This window comes from Hemicordylus capensis, chromosome 2, assembly GCF_027244095.1.
Source record: "Hemicordylus capensis ecotype Gifberg chromosome 2, rHemCap1.1.pri, whole genome shotgun sequence".
NCBI classification, from domain to species: Eukaryota; Metazoa; Chordata; class Lepidosauria; order Squamata; family Cordylidae; genus Hemicordylus; species Hemicordylus capensis.
In genome coordinates this window covers 87,693,507-87,712,461 of record NC_069658.1, presented here as the reverse complement: position 1 = coordinate 87,712,461, position 18,955 = coordinate 87,693,507, and the positions used below count along the sequence as shown (strand labels likewise).

The window sequence follows — 18,955 nt, the reverse complement described above, 5'->3', positions numbered from 1 at the left end:
GCAAAGGATTATGTTACCTTTACAAAGGGCCATTTCATACATGTATGAGGCATTCAGTCTTAGCTATTAAGCTTTAAGATTTCACATAAACTGTAAAGTGTGAATGTAACAAAGATGTGTTTGCAAGGTCATGTATCATACAATTGCTCTTTTCCAGTCCTGAGAGTCACCCCACCAAGTCTCAGTTGGACCTATCAAGTCTTATTTACATCCCTGTACTAGGAGTTCAAGCTCATCTTGTTTATTTCCCATAATCTGTGCATTAGTGTACACTGTATATCACAATCCATGGATGTTATGCTCCAATCTCTTTACTGTTACAGAAGCTGTAAACTCCAGTGATGTTTTCTGGTTTAATGATTACAGAGCAGCAGCTCTTATATAGATGAACAATTTTCAGACAGTTGCTCTTTTGGGCAAAGCACCACAGAGATCATGCCAGAATTTTGTCAAAGCACAGCCTTACCTACAGTCTAATTTATGTGGCTTGCACAGCATTCACTCAGATGTAGTATAGAAAAATTCAGTATGCAATTAACCTGATCGAGCTGTTAATAAGCACTTATGTGATGAGTACTGCCTCCTGTGGGAAATTCCTGTAGGGAAGTAAAAGCTAGAAAAGTGTGCAATGTATGATAAGCCATATGCAGGCCTGTGGTATTGTTACACTTCCTCTCCAGCAATAAGCATTTATTACAAGACCTGTAACCCCAATAAACGTATCGACTCTTAATGTGAATGTCACGAGTTCCCCCAGGAGCACCAACAGGATTCAATGGCAATTAATGCATCATTAAAGAAAAATGCTTCTGAAAGGTCTTAATTGCAAGTGAGGGTCCTTTCAAACACATTAAGCAGTCTAAGACCTCACTCCCAAAAGATATAGCCCAAAGAGGTAGCTTCCCATTTCACCCAAACATACCAGGAAAGCATCTTAGGCGCGTTAATGGGCCACCTGGTTACATTACGAAACTCAGCACTAATAAATTCAAAGGGATGCACATCGGGCGATGGGGCTTCTTCTGTATTTATACAAACTTGAGTTTTGGAGCCAAACTGCATGTTACTTCTAACATATATTGTGCCTTGTTTTTGATTTCTAAATAACAGCTGGGAGCGTTCAATCTGGATCAGGACCACAGCAAAGGGAAGAGGCCTCCCATGGCTATATTAGCCCCAGGAGGGGAGCTCCCCTTTGGAGCTAGTGCAGCAGGAGGGGATCCAGACTGGGACCATGATAGTGTCAAAAGGTTAAAGCAGACCTGCTCGACTTAGGCCCCCCCAGCTGTTTTTGAACTACAGCTCCCAGAATCCCCAAGCACAATGGCTGATTACGGGAATTGTAGGCCAACATCTGCAGGAGGGCAGAAGTTGAGCAGCCCTAGGTTAAAGCCTCCTCCTCCCTCACCACAGCTTCAATCTGGATTGTGCCCTACCAAAGTTGCTTTTTAGGAAACCAAAATGAGTCACACGGGGCCAAGCATGTGTTAATATTAAATCACATTGGGCCTTTGGGTATATGTAGAGAATGTAGACAATTATCCATTCAGGAGCCACCGGAATTATTAGCACTTCTAATACAATCCAGACATTTGGCATTCTTTAGTCTGTGCTTGTCCCCAGATGGCCATGCAGCTTACAAAAGGTAGCATAGCTGATTGAAAGGTGCACTTTCTGCATGGCTAGCTTCCAGTGAAGAACATGGAAGTCTCTTAAGAGAACAAGTGTCTGTCTTTCCCTGGAATCTCAGAAACCCTGGATGTAAACCTCAAGTAGCTGTCATTTATAGTTTTTATTTTATATACAGCTATTTCAGCACAACAAAGGCCCACACAGCACTGCAGAAAAAATGCAAACACACTTAATTACAAATCAGAATCGACAATAAACATTTATTGAATTCTAAAGGTAAAGTGTGCAGTCAAGTCGATTTTGACTCCTGGCACCCACAGAGCCCTGTGGTTTTCTTTTGGTAGAATAAAGGAGGGGTTTACCATTGCCTCCTCCTGAGCAGTATCGATGCCTTTCAGCATCTTCCTATATTGCTGTTGCCTGATACAGTACGAGCAGGGATTTGAACTGGCAACCTTCTGCTCGTTAGTCAAGCATTTCCCCACTGCACCACTTAAGGTGACATGGCTTAATCATCTTTTGCTAAAATCTTGTTTCATATGCCCTAGTCTAGGGGAAACTAATTTCAGTGTATTAATGTGTTTCTTCATTGACTTTATGGGGACTCAAATGAAAGGATAAGTTCTAAATGAAATATGTATACTCATTAACATGTGTGTTATTTCTATTTCATCTTAAACTTAGGGAAATTTGTACAAATATTATAGCTGAAATTCAAAGGACATCTAACATTTTGTCTGCCAGCAGAGAGTTTGGATAATGCATCCTTTAAAAAAAAAAACAAACCAGAGTCCCAATTCAACTAAAGTTAGTCTTAACTAACTTAATTAGACAATTTATAGAGCTAAATAGTTACTCCCAGGGCACATCTCTTGCAAAATCTTACAAGCTAGTGCGACTTTGCTCTTGAGATTATCACTACCACTTTGTTATACAACATACCAAAAATGTGCACCAATCATTTTTTCTGAGAAAAATAACACTTGGAATAGAAATGGACCCCAAACAATAGATGCTGTACATTTTTACCCCAGTCAGTGTAACTAACTGGGTTACAAACTACCCCAATTCAGTTCTTTTTGCAACTAAAGTGACCCTGAAAGGTATCAACGGCTTACACAAATACCTACCACAATAGGTTTGGGGGGGGTCTTTTTTGTTTGTTACTGCATTTGTATCTTGCCCTTCATCCAAGGGGCTCAGAGTGTCTTACAATAGTTCTCTCTCCCCACCTTCATCCTAGTACCAACTTTCCCATTTCAGGGTTAGGCTGAGAGACAGTCAGATCCTTCACACAATCAAAAACTGTATTCTACCTGGGTTTGGGAACTGTGTGTGCTCCCAGTTTTTGGTTGTGTGGAAGCAAGATAAAAGGAAAACCTGAGTAGAAAGGATTGTGTGGAAGCAAGGTAGGAGGAAAAGCTTAAAGATGTGTAAACTGATTCTGCCATAAATCAAATTGGGTTGAATCAGGGTTGATAATTTATTCTATGCCAAATCGAAACACCCTGAAAAAAGGGGACAGATTTTGGGTAGAATAAAATCACCTGATTTGACCCAAATCAGTTTGGGTGATTCAGGTGCCATTTGTTTCACTGGAAAAACTGGCCTCAAAATGGAGAGGAGAACTGGTCTATCAATTGCGATCAGCGGGTAGATCAGCTTTCCAAGGTGGGCTGACACATGAAGTCTGGAGCGAAGAGTTGGTCTACCCTCTATTCACAATTAGTAGACCAGTTGTCCCCAGAAAATTTGGAGAACTGGTCTACCAATAGAGATCAGTGTGTAGACCAGCCCTCTGCTCTGGACTTGGCACATCAGCCCGCTTCAGAGAGCTGGTCTACCCATTTATTATGAGTGCACCTGAGTGCATTGGGAAATGCTCATTGATGTGTACAGGACCAAAGGTGAAATTTTATTGCATATTTTTATTCTCCAAAGAAAACATCTTCTCTGGCTAAGATTCTGTCCCACATTTTGGCGTGTGTGTTTACAATTCAGGCCTCATTTCCATAGGAAATTATCTTAGGGTTAGGGTTGTGAATAGTGGCTGACATGATGAGGAAAATATTAGGCAACACCTAACTTGTCCTTTTAATTTCAAAGGGACAGCTTTGAGTAACTTTCCTCATCATGTCAGCTAGTATCAGTTAAATTGACAAAAAAGCAATGTTCCTTTCAGCTGGATGTGCAGTGCAATCTTGAGCATATTTACTCAGTTCAACAGAACCTCTTCCCTTGTAACAAGGGGCGTATCTAGGGTGGGGCAGGCAGGGCATGTGCCCCGGGCGCCACTTGAAGGGGGGCGCCATTTTGTAGAATTAATTATTTTTAAAAAGGCTTCCAAAAACAAAATGGCCACTGCACATGCTCAGATGGCATCTGTGAGGCCCTAGGCCAGGCCAGGCCTTGCAGAGGTCATTTGAGCATGCACGGTGGCCATTTTGTTTTCAGTGGCCATTTTTTTAAAAAAAGATTATTTTTAAAAATGGCTACCGCACATGCTCAATTGGTCCCTGAGAGGCCCTAGAGGCCAGCAGGGGGAGGGCATACCCCTCACAGCCTTTAGGAAGCCCCCTGAAGGGGCTACAGGTTAAATTTTTTTAAAAAAATTGATATAATATAAGACATTGTACACATATTCAGATTGGCACTATGTACAGAGAATCAGGGCTTGTGAATAATGAGCTGAAGTTTATGAGCTAGGATTGTATTCATTTGCTCTTACTTTGCTTCTTGTGATAAGTGAATTAAATGTGATGTCTTAATAATATGGTTATTAATGGTTAGTTTGTCTCTGAATCAGTGTGAAATCCATATTATTAAGGCCCACTGGGAGTTTCTTGCTCTTTCTCTCATTTTAACTGTCTTTCTGAAATACTAGAATATATTCCAAGCAGTGACACAGTTTACTCTGCATATCCTTTAATTATTTTCAGAGTATCTGGGAAAAGTCAAATTCTCCATTGATTTTTAAAACTTATGTAATGGTGATGCTACAATACATAGTAGAGAATTATACAGGCACTTCTGCTTAGTTTTCCAAGTACACCTCCACATAGTATTTGGGTATTTCATGAGCCCCGGAATACTGAAATTTGTAGTTTTCCAGCATTTTTTGGTCTGGCTAAGTCCACTGCTAAATAGTTTTTTAAATATTAAAAGATTAACAAGCTTGACTTGTATTTTTGAGCTGATATTATGGTGAAGTTATCTGAAAGATAGGTGTCAGATGTTTGTACAGGGGGCGCAATTTCCGTGCTTGCCCTGGGTGCTATTTTCCCTAGATACGCCTCTGCAACTGTATTTAGGATTGCCCTTTTAGCCACAATTAACTTAAACTGGACTGGGGCCTAGGAATGCAAGCAAATATTGGGATTAGTTATGGTTGAGAGAGATGCTTATTCTGCACTGCAGAACATTACAGTGAACAGTATACAATTCCTCTCTCCTTGGAGCTATATATTGCTCTTATGGAGCAGGACCAAGATGCTAATAATACAAAAGCTTCTGTTCTCCAGACTGAATCAGAATGCATTAGACTCAGAGAGAACACTGAGGAGCACAAAAAGAGAAAATCAGTTGTTGGAAAGCAGTTGATAATGCAGTAACTACTGTTTCCTTGTTCTGTATCTGTGGAAGCAATTTTTAAGTTTCCCAGCAATTAATCATTTTTAAATGACTAATAGATACTAGCCACAGAGTATGTCTGAGATCAGCAGACAGTGATATTTATATAAAGAGTGATAACACACTTCATACTTCAACCTAGAACAAGAAATTTTGATTTTTTTTTTTTTTTTTAGAAAGCGGACTCGCTCATTGGAATACTGGAAACAATTCAGGCATATGTAGCCACTGTGATACGATCCTCTTGTGAGGAATGTGTTTACCCTCTGCTTTTATCTCTGCTTTATCCCTTTGGTGTGTGTGTGTGTGTGTGTGTGTGTGTGTGTTTAAAATAAAACCACCTTGATGGTTTTTAAGTGGGACAAAAAGGTGGGATATAAATATATTAAACAAACAAACTGGTCTCAAAATGCCAAGCAGCATCTTTTTGAAACTGTTTTTGATTTATCTATATAAAAATGTATGATCTACCTTTCTAATGAAAAACAGGTCTTGGGGTGAATAACAAATACAAAATCCATTAACAGAAAATCACAAAAGGCCATCACAATATAAAATAAAACCACAGCCTTTTGTGTGTTCTGGTAGCTGTTGTCGTGGGAAGTCAGTTGAAGGCCACTCTGGAGTAGAGGAAGATGGGACAGTATTGCCATTTTGACCTGTGTGTGATTCAAGAGTCATAGTCATCATTTATTTAGGGCCTCAGTACAAATGGTTTTAAAAGTTTAAAAACAAATGTTTTGAGCTTTCTAGATTTTTATGGACGAAAATGGAAATCACAGTGACCTTCTCTAGCACAGCAACACACAGTCATATAATGCTTCCTTCCATTGAGTAATAGAGCCATTGTTTGAGTTGGACAAAAACTGATCCAAGAGTCTATAAAAGAATTCCATTGAACCCATTCACCCATCCAGATTGGAAGGGAAGATTTCCATGGAAATTCTAGGGGATCTATCTGGCCTTCTTTTGCACATATTTCCAAGCTATGGCATGGGCATGGGCTATGAATATACTTGTGAACCTAGAGAGCTGCACAGTAAGTTAGCTCCAGAAAATGCCCTGACCGAAGTGCCAGTTGAGACATGAAAGTTCCATGATTGCAGTGCAAATGTTTTATTTCTTTAAAGATACCACTGGGGAGCCAAATTTGGATCCGGGCTATAGCTTACATGGGAGAGGGGTGGTCTAACTCTCCTCACCACTCCGCCCATGCAACAACCCTGATCCAAATCTCTCTACCCTGAAACTGCTATTAGTAATAAATGCAAAAATTTACAAGTACAAAAAATGTTGCTATACATTTCCATCTCCTCAGCAGAGTTGGTGTGTTTGTGTGGGGGTTTGGGTGGGTGAGTGGGTGGAGTGGGTAGGGAGTGAAGCTGGAGGTTTCAGTCACAGGATTTCTGCACCATGTCTCACCTGGCCCTAACTGAGGGAGAGATAGGCCAACTTTCTTTGATATACTGTGCTTAAGTGGTCACTTGCCCAGTCCACCTCAACGGGAGCCTAGCTTATGCATAGCGTGACAGGGAGTAACAGCCCAACATTTTGGACAAACTTAACAAGTGACAGGATTGTAGTACTAAACCCACATTTCAGGCTTGAGTCATGATTGTTGAGTAAAAAATCAATATAAATTCTAAAAATGGATCGTTTAGTTATGGTGGGTTCCAGTTCACCATGACTTCGAGAACTAGTGTGGCCCAAATTCAAACTGGGGCTCAGCCATGAAGCTCACTGGGTGACTTTGAACCAGGCACTCACTTTCAGTCTAAGATTCTAATTAGATACTGTTTTGTTTTAATTGTGTTTTAATAGTTTTAACTTTTTAATTTTAATTGCTGAAATGTTTTAATCTTTTATTGGCTGTTTTTATTGTTTTGTAAACCACCCAGAGAACTTCCATTTTGGGTGGCATAGAAATGTATTAAATAAATAATAATAAAATAAATGAGATGTTTCACAGGGTTGTTTTGAGGATAAAAGGGACGGGGGGAGGAACAACTATGCGTACCCTCCTGAGCTTCTTGGAGGGAGGCTGGACCGTACAGTCACTCTTTATGATATTATTTCATTTTAGTTCTGTGATTCACTTATGGGAGGAGAGCAGGTCTTGTGGTAGCAAGCATTATGAGTCCTCTTTACTAAGCAGGATCAATCCTGGTTGCATATGAATGGGAGACAACATATGTGAGCACTGTAAGATATTTCCCTTAGGGAAAGGAGCCACTCTGGGAAGAGCATCTGCATGCAAAAGGTTCCAAACTCCCTCCCGGGCATCTCCAATAGGCCCAAGAAAGACTCCTGCCTGCAAGGAGAAGCCACTGCCAGTCTGGGTATACAGGGCTAGATGGACCAATGGTCTGACTTGGTATATGGCAGGTTCCTATGTTCCTATGAGTACCTTTTTAGATTGTGAGCCCTATGGGGAGAGGGTGCCATATTATTTATGCCCCCCCCCATAAACCACTTTGAGAACCTTGGCTGAAGAGCGGTATATAAATATTCATAGTAGTTCGTAGTAGTAGCAATACTCCTCCTGAAAGAAACTTGGGGAAAGTTTAAAAACCAAGCATTATCACATATGGATTCAGGAAACTGCTTTTAGAAGCCTCAGTTGGACTATATATTAAATAAATAAATAAATAAATAAATAAATAAATAAATAAATAAATAAATAATTTTAAATTGTGTTTTAAATTTCTTGTTTCTGTTTTTAACTAATGTTTTACCTTTGTTTTTATTTGGTTGTAAACCACCCAGAGATGTAAGTTTCGGGCGGTAAAAAAATATGTTAAATAAATAAATGCCCCATTATTAACAAACTGCCCATGCTTTCTTTGTTTGTGCTGCTATCAAATGTGAGCACTAAAACAAACAGCAGTGTCTGAGTCTGGTGACCATAGAATGCAATGGAAGCTTCTCACAGTTTCTGATTCCCATTGCTTATATTTCCATTTAACTATAACCCATTTATTTTGTAGTTTATACTGCATTTTAAGTGGCTTTATGGCTGTGGCTGCTGCATTTCAGTTGACTCTCTTAGAATTGCTAGCTACTACGGACAAATGGTTATCATAAGCACAAATTCATTGTAATGCTGTTCTTGCTTCACCACTCTGATGGATAATTTTATTACAAGAGAGACATTTGTCTCCACTGAATGTGATTTCTGAGGGGTTTTGTGAACATTAGGCTGCCCATAGGGGACAAGCATAAGCATTTCTACTCATAGTAAATGGTCATTGAAAAACTTGATATTGAATATATTTAATGAGACTGAAGGTGGAGATGAGCCAAATATCAAACAGCTACTCTCATTTTTAAAATGTGGCTGCCAGGGGTAAAAAAGATTCTATTTCTTATCCAACTTACATGTAGAAATTCACTGTTCCTAAGCCTTGAGAAGCTACTCAAGAGGGCTACAATTTAAATGAGAGGCTATTGAGAAGTTCCTCAAAATTAGTGGATGTTCATTGATTTTGAAAACAGATGACAATCAAATGGCTCCCATCCAATTCCAGTTCTATTAATTTCTGTTGAATAAATGTGTTGCTTAATTTTGGAAACCCATTTCCTTTTTTAAGAGAATAATTCTTATTTTAACTTGGTTCTCAATGTCATTTTTAATGTCAGAGTGGCAGGAGCTGCAATGCAGTCCTCTACTCGTGAGTGCCATTCTGAGTACCCATAACTGCCTCAGAACATAGTGCCACCACCATGAAAAAGCTTCGACACCAATAGCAGTCGCCATTTCCTCATGGGAGGGGCTCCCCCCCTCCCACTGTCCTGGGGCAGTTATAGGTATTCAAGATGCCATGCTCCAGGAGCCAGCTGTACATTGCAGCTTCTGTTGCCACCAACATAAGTGGGCTGCACTAATCACATTAAATATTATTTAATTTTTTTTAAAAAAAGCAAACGGTGTTAAAATAAATCCAGATACTCTAAATGGGTCCCAAAATAACAGAGTAGGGCCCAAAGGGACCTGCAAATGATTCTCAATGAAGTTTCAAAACAAATTGGGCTCCCAAAGGATTTTCCCCACACCCCTAATACATACTGCCCATAGCATGCAAGGTGCTGCTTCTACATAATATAGGTACAGTCTGTTCCTATTCACAGAGGCAGATGTGGGGTTAATGTGGCCCTATTCTCAGCATTTTTTGCCCTCCTTTAGATCCATCCCACCCACCAGCTGGACTCAAATGCCAGAATAATATTGTTTCCTCATTTAAATTTCTAAAAAAACTAATTAAAAGCAATATAAAACAATCCTGCCCCTGGCCATCCAGGATTGGCAACCATCTCCAGTTTAATGTTGAAATCAAGCCTGGGTGCTTTCCAGATTACCCGCGGAACCGCGGAAAAATCCTTTGGTTCGGGCAAATCGCATTCAAAACATAAATAGCAAAACACCCAGAAGGGGGTGCAGTCTTGCAAAAGCTAACAACCGGAAAATACAGCAACCGTTTTACACCAGACATACATTATAGAAATAAATCGCAGTGATTAAATCTGAAACAAGGCATAGAAAATGTAAATGGCACCCTGCTGTCAGCGTAGGGACTGTAGTGTCACGACACAGGAAGCGTGGAAGCACACTTTGGAGATACGTCGTTACCCTGTTGCAGGGTCTAATCTGGAAAGTGCCCTGGAGATATATGGTGAACAATATTTGGGAGGAGGGAATGTCCAGGATGGGATAGCCTCAGAGTTGACAGTGATGCTGCAACCAATCCTTTTGCTAAGTAAACCACTTGAACCTTATTGTTGTATATTATTGTTAATAATGCTGTAATTAATGACACAGTGTGGGCAAGTATAGAAAGAATTTAGCAGCTCTCTTGATCAGATAGATAGATAGATGGATGGATATCTATAATATTTATACCCTGCCCCTACTATACTCCTCCACTACACTACTACTTGGGGCAGCTTGCAGCATTAATAAAATAGATACAATATAAAGCGCTTGATTATACAGCGCATACAGGATGTAGAATTGCAAATGGAACAGGCAAATTTACCGAGTGGTATATATCTTGCAAGTCAGAACACTGAGATTAAGCCAGCTCCATATTTAAGTCGTATCTTGATACCAAAGTTCAGGCGAGCTCTTACTCTCGCCCGACTAAATGCTCTACCTACAGCGGTCTTATTTGGAAGATTTGCAGGCACGTCAAGTGTATCTAGAGTGTGCCCATGTGGATCTGGCCTTATCGGAACAACCGCTCATGTCCTGTTGTACTGTGATCACTATAGAGAAGTAAGATGTAAATCAATAGCCCCGCTCTTGAATAATTTCCCTGGTCATCAAGATGAATTTTATTTAAATTACTTGCTTACCAACCTAAATTCTGATGTTGTATATACGGTGGCTAAATTTTGTTATATTATATGTCAAATGCCGACTCACATGGTGTAATGAATTTTCTATTGTTGTTTTTCTATTTTTGTTTTTATCTGTTTGTATTGTATTGTATTGTATTTTACTGGTCTATGACTGAAATAAATTTATTTATTTATTTAGATACAATTTATTTAGATACAATACAATAAATTTATTTATTTATTTAGATACAATATAGAACAATAAAAATAAAATTAAAAAGTTAGAAGTCCAGACTAAAACCATGTTTAAAAGTTACAAATGTTAAATGTTTCAAATTAAAAGTTATAAATAAAAACTAAAAACTAAGAACCTAAATCCACCAATGGTGTCTTTGAAGAGGAAGACATTATTCAGGAGGGGTGAATGATAAGTTAAGAAGTCAGCACACGCACACACACACACAAACACACACACAAACACACAGAGACTTCCTTTTCCTCTTGATTTGGATTGGGTTTGAATCAGAGTGGCGGCTGCTTGAGGAAATCCTGTCCTTCATCCAGCTCTTCCTTGCTCATTCTCCTGGTGTGCACATACCTGAGTAGTGATGGAAGAACAACAGTAATACAAGTTAGATATGGGGCAGGTACATTGATCAGTCTGCCAGTGAAGCAAATGCACATGGTGCCTCTCCCTCCCGTTTATTAAGCAGGCTGCTGCTGCTAGAAGGGCTGTGTACAGCAGCAACTGAGCAAGCCTCCATGCTTGTTTGCTGACAGGGGCAAGGGGCAAGGCTTCAGCATCTTCTCCCCCCACTCCCGCATCAGCAAAGAGGCTGCCTCTTCACCTCAGCATGTTTATTCCCAGCTCCCCTGCATCAAAACACACACACACACACACACACACACACACCATCCAGCCTCCTCTTGAGGTGTCTTCATTCTCCTCCACAGCTCTGCTCCCCACCACATACCCCCACAGCTCTTGGGGAAGAAAAGGGGGCAGGGGAGGTGAGAGTGCTTCACTCAAGCAGTTCAGTGCCTCTGAGCAACAAACAGAGAGCAGACACATGGAAGCCTTCCTGTCATTCAGGCTGGTTACAAGCCACTGCACAATTGGGTTCATTGGAAATCTGCTTCTGCTTACTTGCTTACTCACAAGTAATTCCTACTAAATTCTGTGGGGCTCTCTCCTATGTACACATGTGAAGGATAAATGCCCCAGACTTCTTTGTAAATATTGGCACATTGCACTACCATGTTGCTTCATCCATCTTTGCGTGACTCCTCAAAATAGGCTTTAAAATGATAGAAAGGCAACAGCAAATTGCTGTTTCAGAGATATCTGCACATTTTTTAATGCAACAATAGTCCGGTAAGCATCCCAAAGAAGTTGGGATTGAAAGTGATTCCAGACTATTCTTCAGTTGTGGGCTCTGGGCTGAATTGCTTACATAGGTCTGTATACACTAGACTCTTGTAATCTGCAAAACAGACTGGTTTCTTCCAAAATTCAGCAGCAACTGTAAATTTTAGTGTCTGTTTAAAAAAATGTGCTGACAAACATAAAGCACCTTATTAATGCTCTATAAAGGATGCTCAGAGTTATGGAATGCTTTTTGTCAGCACTTTCTAAAGGTTGATGGAGGCAGATCCGTCTGGCTGACATATTGCACATTCAGTCTCTCTATTGCTAAAATATCTGATGTTCTGGTTAAACTATCATTTTTACAGTTTATACATGATGTGTTTTTGAAATAATGATGCTAAGTCAAGAAAAGAGATATTGCCTGTAAAAATCTCTTAGAATACAAATTGAGAGCTAGCTTAGTGCTGACAGGCGAAGCCATAAGACAGTTTTAAAGTCAAACTTTCTGTTTAAAAGCTCTTCTTGCTAGAGCTGTAACAGATTTCCTCCCCCAAATTATCCAAATCATCTAGAGAATGTGGATGTTATATATGTTCCAGCTGTTACCTTTATGTTTCAAAACTGGCTAAATATTCATCAAACATTTGACATCTGCATTTGCTAAGAACATATGATCGAAATGTTAATTGATAAGATACAAAGGTATTTAGTTTTTGATAGCTCATACAATGACATGCAATGTGTGATATCAGTTTTCAGATAACTATTAACATTTAGCATTTGATACTGAGATTTCTTAGTCTATCTTTTCCAAAATCAAAACAATCGTAAGATTTCAATAGATCTTAATGTCTGAACTCAGAACTAATGAAGAAAATACTCATTCAGTGTACAAATTTGATTTTTTTACCTTCGGTATTCAAATGGCATAATTATAAATTTATACTTGATAATTGATACATTATGTGAGTGAATTGCTCCACTCACATCAAAAGACACGCAGCTCAGATGAGAATTGTAATGCAAATAGAGCAAGGTCTCCTGTGCAGGATTGGGATGAAAATAGTCACTATATATTTTCTTAATATTACCTTTGTTATGTTCTCATGTTATTTTTTAAAAATCTGCACTATCCATTGGTTGTGGTGGGGGGGAGCAGCATGGGGACTCATCCCCACTGCTCCCGGCCAGTACTGGTCAGGTGGGTGCGCCGTTTGCATGCTGCCAGGGCATGGAGTGATCATCTGGCAGAAGGTAAGTCGGACCCTGTCTTCCTCCCTGCCTGTATGTGTGGTCATGTGAATCTCCACATAATTTGGTAGTGCTCAAATGTGTTCCTTAGGCTGACAAACTGCAGATACTCATCCAGAGAGATCATACTTTTTTTGTTGTTGTTGAAAGATTGCATTTACCATGCATTTCATAACAATAACCTAAAACCAAAGAGTGATTAGTTTAATTTCATGGTCAAGGTGACGGGAGGGAGGGGACCCAAGAAGAGAAGCAAAAACATCAGTTAGGCTTTAAAGAACATTGCATTCACCTCCAATGTGGAGGGGGATAGAGAGTGTCTGAGGTGTGAGACATTGACACATTCCAGTCACTGGCTGCCCATGAGAGTGCCAAAAGTGTAACCTACATTCTTTCATTAGCACTGAAATGGAGATGATATACAGGTAATGGATAAATTGGATAATGGATAAGTGACGGTTTTAGCAAACCAACCATCACATTCTGCTATACCTGAAATGCTTCTGATGACAATAAAACATGACTTATTTGTTTATTGGCTAATGTTCTGTAAAAGCCCAGTTTGTGTAACTGGAGCCCATGCAATGGATCACTTACTTCAGAAGTTATAGTTATGCTGAAGAAAGTGCACCCACCACTTCCTTCTTGACTAGAATGCTCACTACTGCCATCATTGCTTTTGCTACTGTTGTTGCTAAGGGGGAGAGAAGTCACTTTCCCTTGAGAGTTCCCAGCCACCACTTTGTCTACTCCCCCCCCCCTGCACCTAAAGAGCTTCCCTCGTGCTGAATACTGAACCATGCGGGGGGGGGGAGGAAAAAGAGGTGAAACTTACATGTGCTGCCAATTTCATGTTACCTTGAAATTGTTTGCCTTGAAACTGTAGTCAGACTTCCCAGAGAGGTGAAGTCAGGAAATCCTTGCCAATTCCTTCCTTTCTTAAATCAAAATCAATGTGTGCAGCAGCACTGAATCAAGATCATGCATACTATATACATTGATTTAACACAAAACAACAAATCAAACGTGGGAGGAGGGGGCCACCCTTGCAGGGATTTGAACAGGACTTGCTTGGACTTGCTACAGTTTCAATTCCAGGAATTGAAGAAGAGGAACAACATTTTAGAACCGGTAATGGTAGAAAGTCAGCTAAGTGATGGAGAGAGGCAGAATCACACATCGAGCCTGTTTTTAGCTGAGGTTAAGGGAGCACAGGATACACAGAGAGGGGCTCCTAGTGTGCCCGTCAGATGAGAGAATCTCCCAAGGCACCTCGTTCATCATGCAGTGCCTTGTGGGATAGGCGGAGGCCAGGAAAATGAGTCCTGGCCTACATTGCTCCACACTGCCAAGAGCAGCATGGATAGTCATCCGCACTACTCCTGGCAGCGCAGGTCATTTGGGTGTACCAAAAAGCTTGTGCACCAAAAAGATAAATAGGAATTATCTAGGGGGAAGGTAGGTTGAAACCCTGCCTTCTCACCCACCCCACCATCCGGCTGGTTGTGTGAATGGGCTCTACATCACCAAGCGTATCACATGCAACATCTCCAATGGTGAAACAGTAGAGTTACATCTAAAGGACTGTACCACAATTGTGACAAAAGCTCCAAAACATTTACAAATCTTCACTTCAAAAACTAGGACAACACCTAATTAAAAACATGTTTGCAACAGGGAGAAAATTCATCTGAATCCTCAGGAATAAATGAGTGGCTGAATGATGTCAACAGTACTAGTGTGGCTGGACAGACAGTATTCCATGGAAGAGGTCTTAACATATAGCAATTTTTCACAGAACACAAGACTAGCACTATCAAACTTTGCTATCACTGAAGTGCAGAACATGTTTGTGTAATGCAGAAATTATTGGGGATGTAGAATCTTGTTCTGCCACTCCTAAAGGGAATGTATGATATATTGAGGTAAAAGACCTAAGAATTGGGACTTCTAAACAAGCTTCTGTATATACAGGAGATTCTAACAAATAAGTAGTCTACTTCGAAAGTGGCTGTCAGATTTGCTATGCCCAGAACTAGAAACAAAGATTGCACTCTCCCCCTTTCTCTTTCTAGCTTAAGATTAAGGGTTAAGATAATTTTACTGCTTTAAAATATTCTATAGCCATCATTTTTTACATCCACACATGTCAGAATCAACACCTAGACTACAGAGGCAGATAGTGGAACTGTGGTGTGAAATCATGTCACTTGACCATTCATGGTTTCCTTTGAAAGTGGCATAAATGCATATTGTTATAGAGTGGGTTATGTGTATATTGGGATTTACACATATATTTTGTCAACAGAGTTAGCCATGTATGGCTCTTTGAGAGCAATCTTAATAAAAAACATTCTGAAGTTTGTTGGGGAGTAGAATATCTTTTAAAAGATGTTTAATGTTTTTAGATGTTTTTATGCTTGTGTTTTAATTTATTATTATTATTATTATTAATCAGATATGTTTTCATACTTTTTAGCTCAATATTTTAATGTGTCTTTTTTATATTTTATTGTGAGCTACCTTGAGATTTTCTTAATGAAAGATGGGGTATAAATTTAACAATAAATAAATAAATAAATAAATAAATCCTCTGCAAACTAAGGAGTTATTTTTGTTTTGTCCCCAAAGAGTTAGCTTTCCATTATACAGTGGGAAAGAGGTTAAATAGCTTACTCTGGTCGATTGCATCATTTTTGTAGACGAGATCCAAGATCCGCAAATCCTTATGCTTCTAGGCACTATATCAAAACATAAACTGTGAATGAAATTTCAGAGTACGTCTCAAGGTGTTTATATATTTATTTATTTATAATTTTTAATACCGCTTTTCATTAAAACAATTCCAAGGCGGTTTACACAAAAATTAAAAACATGACAATAAAAATGACACAATTAAAATAATAAGCTAAAATGTAAAACAAATCTGACTAAAAAGATTTAAAATACAAACATAAAAACTGTAGAAAATACAAAGAAGCAGCAGTAAAGACAATCATATAAAAGCCTAGGTAAAATGCCAAGATTTAACACACTTTCTAAAAACTGTGATGGATACCGAGGAGCAATTAGCCACTGGGAAAGCATTCCAGAGTCTGGGGGCAGCAACCGAGAAGGTCCTGTCCCACGTGCACAACAACTGAGCCTCCCTCATTGTCAGCACCCAGAGCAGAGCCCCCTCAAATGACCTCATCAAGTGGGCAGCAACCCTTGGGAGCAGGTAGTCCCTCAGGTATCCAAGGCCCAAACGGTTAAGGGTTTTAAAGGTCAAAGCCAGCACCTTGAATTGGACCCAGAAACAAACTGGTAGCCAGTGCAGCCTTTTCAAAATGGGTGTGATGTGTGTTGGGGACCCCCCCCCCGACCCCAACATTAAACCCAGAATACCAAACCAGAATTGTGTAGGATTCAGGCCTGTGTCTGACTCCATTTTTATTAAGAGACTAATTAATGCCTGAACTCAAGGTGAACTGACCAGTACATGACTTGCCTCTGAGACTGATGTTCTGTGAAAGAGGAGGCAATCCAGCATTGTATTGTGAAATGGGCACTCACAGAAACACAAGGGCTAGGCCTGAATTATCAATATGCTAAAATTTAACTCACTATCAGATAATGTCTGTGGAAGAGGCCAGAGGCTGAGCTCCCCTTTCCTGTTGCAAGAAGCCTACGTTAATCTTTGTCAATGATGGCTCTGCTCTGCCCAAAGGGGATACTCAACTGCTGTCTATAGAAATTACACTCTAGGAAAACACCTGTAGATTTAGTCCTTTTATTAACACCCTTTTAACACCTTCTGGTACCAAGCACCAGAAATCTGGGGACAAGAGAAGATGCCCATTTTCAGCTCAGAGATACAGATTTGCTTTGGGCAAATGAATGTCCCTTCCCCTAAATAGCAGCTTACAGAAGATGGGATTGATATCTCCCTGGACTGAGCTAATATCCTGAATAATAAAAAAGGCAATATCCAGCAGGTAACAGCAAAGTGTCACCTTTTTGGGAACCAGGAAAGATGAGGATATTTTGAATAGACTCTATGGAGATCAAAGGAAGATACAACTATAAAGAATGAGGCTTACTGGACTGAGTCAGCAATCTTGCCTAACAAGCATACTTGCTCAAGAGCCATCCCAGAATTTGCTGCTAAGCCACGGGGCAACAAGAAGGAACTCTGTCCATGGGCAGGAACTGTCTGTGACTTCTGCTGTGCAGTGAGAAATCAAGACTTCCCCAGCCATGGTGCTCTGACTCTCTGCCTCGCTCTGAGCAAACTGCTTGCTTGACCATTGCTCCCAAGCTTCTGTCTCCAACTACAGCCTCTCTCCTTCAGCTGAAAGCCCCACCGCTCTCAAGCCTCTGACCCTGGTAATATGCTGCTCCACAAGCCTTGGATCCCTCTTCCCTCCTCCCTACTAATTACTGCCACTCCCTTCCTAAGCCTTCCCTTTCATCTTTCTCTGCTTCTCTCTAAATGTTTTATTAGGATTTTTTAGATTGTTAGATAGCTGTAATTACTGATTGCACACACATATGTTAGTTAGGCACATTACCCTACATTTGAATCAGAAACATGTTTTTATTTTATCCTGATAAGCAACTTTTTATAATAAAGCCCATTGAACTTTCTGAGTGTGTCTCTCTCTATCTCTGTTTGCGCACCCAGATCCTACATAGTCACCATCTCCAAGAACCAATTCAGTTTGTGTATGATGTGACTTTGCCTCTTTCCCTCTGAGCATGTACAGAGTGCAAAACCAGGTGTAGTTCACAACATATAATCCCAACGGGCAGCTCCAGATAAAACCCTAGCTGCTGCATTTTGCACTAGCTGTAGTTTCCAGATATTCTTCAAGGGCAGCCCCATGTAGAGCATCTTACAGTAATCTAGCCGTGACATGACTAAGGCATGGGTAACTGCAGCCAGATCTGCCTCCTCGAGAAAGAGACACAGCTGGCACACAAGCCAAAGCTGTGCAAAGGCACCTCTGGCCACTGCCTCCATCTGAGCTTCCAAAAGCAGAGCCAGGTCCAATAATACTCCCAAGTTACAAACTTGCTCCTTCAAGGGGAGAGCAACCCCATCCAGAACTGGTAGAACCTCCTCATCCCGATTGGCTTTCCTACTGACCAACATTACCTCTGTCTTGTTCAGATTCAGTTTCAGTTTATTAGCCATCCAACCCATCATGGCCTCCAGCCTCCAGTTTAGGATATCCACTCCCTCCCTAGGATCAGGTGACAAGGAAAGATAGAGCTGAGTGTCATCTGCATATTGCTGACAACTCAGCCCAAGTCCCTGGATGACCTCTCCCAGTGGTTTCATGTAGATGTTAAACAACATGGGGGACAAAACTGAACCCTGCGGGACCCCACAGGCCAATGGCCATGAAGCTGAGCAATAGTCCCCCAGCACCAATTTCTGGACCCCCCCCCCCCAAGAAAGGAATGGAGTCACTCCAACACAGTACCTCCAATTCCCATAAACATGAGGTGGTCCAGAAGGATACTGATGGTTTCAATGGTTTCGAACACTGCTGAGAGGTCCAGCAGAACCAACAGGGTTGCACTCCCCCTGTCTAGTTCCCAGTGTAGGTCATCCACTAGAGAGACCAAGGTAGTTTCAGTCCCATATCCAGGGCAGAAGCCAGACTGAGAAGGGTCCAGATAATCTGTATCATCCAAGACCCTCTGCAGCTGGGATGCTACCACATGCTCTATCACCTTGCCTAAAAA

General features: G+C 40.5%; 1 long non-coding RNA gene across 3 annotated transcripts in view; it reads right to left on the bottom strand.

Moving 5' to 3' along the window:
• Positions 1–10,798: 10,798 nt before the first annotated feature.
• The window catches only part of LOC128342252 (uncharacterized), a 107,695-nt gene continuing 99,538 nt past the window's right edge, over positions 10,799–18,955 (bottom strand). For 2 of the 3 annotated variants that reach the window (XR_008314865.1, XR_008314863.1), the window contains exons 5-6: positions 15,896–15,960; positions 10,799–11,197 (exon numbers count right to left, since the gene is read on the bottom strand). This is a non-coding gene — a long non-coding RNA (uncharacterized LOC128342252). The remainder of the gene's footprint in view (positions 11,198–15,895; positions 15,961–18,955) is intronic. The other variant, XR_008314864.1, reaches the window with a different exon arrangement.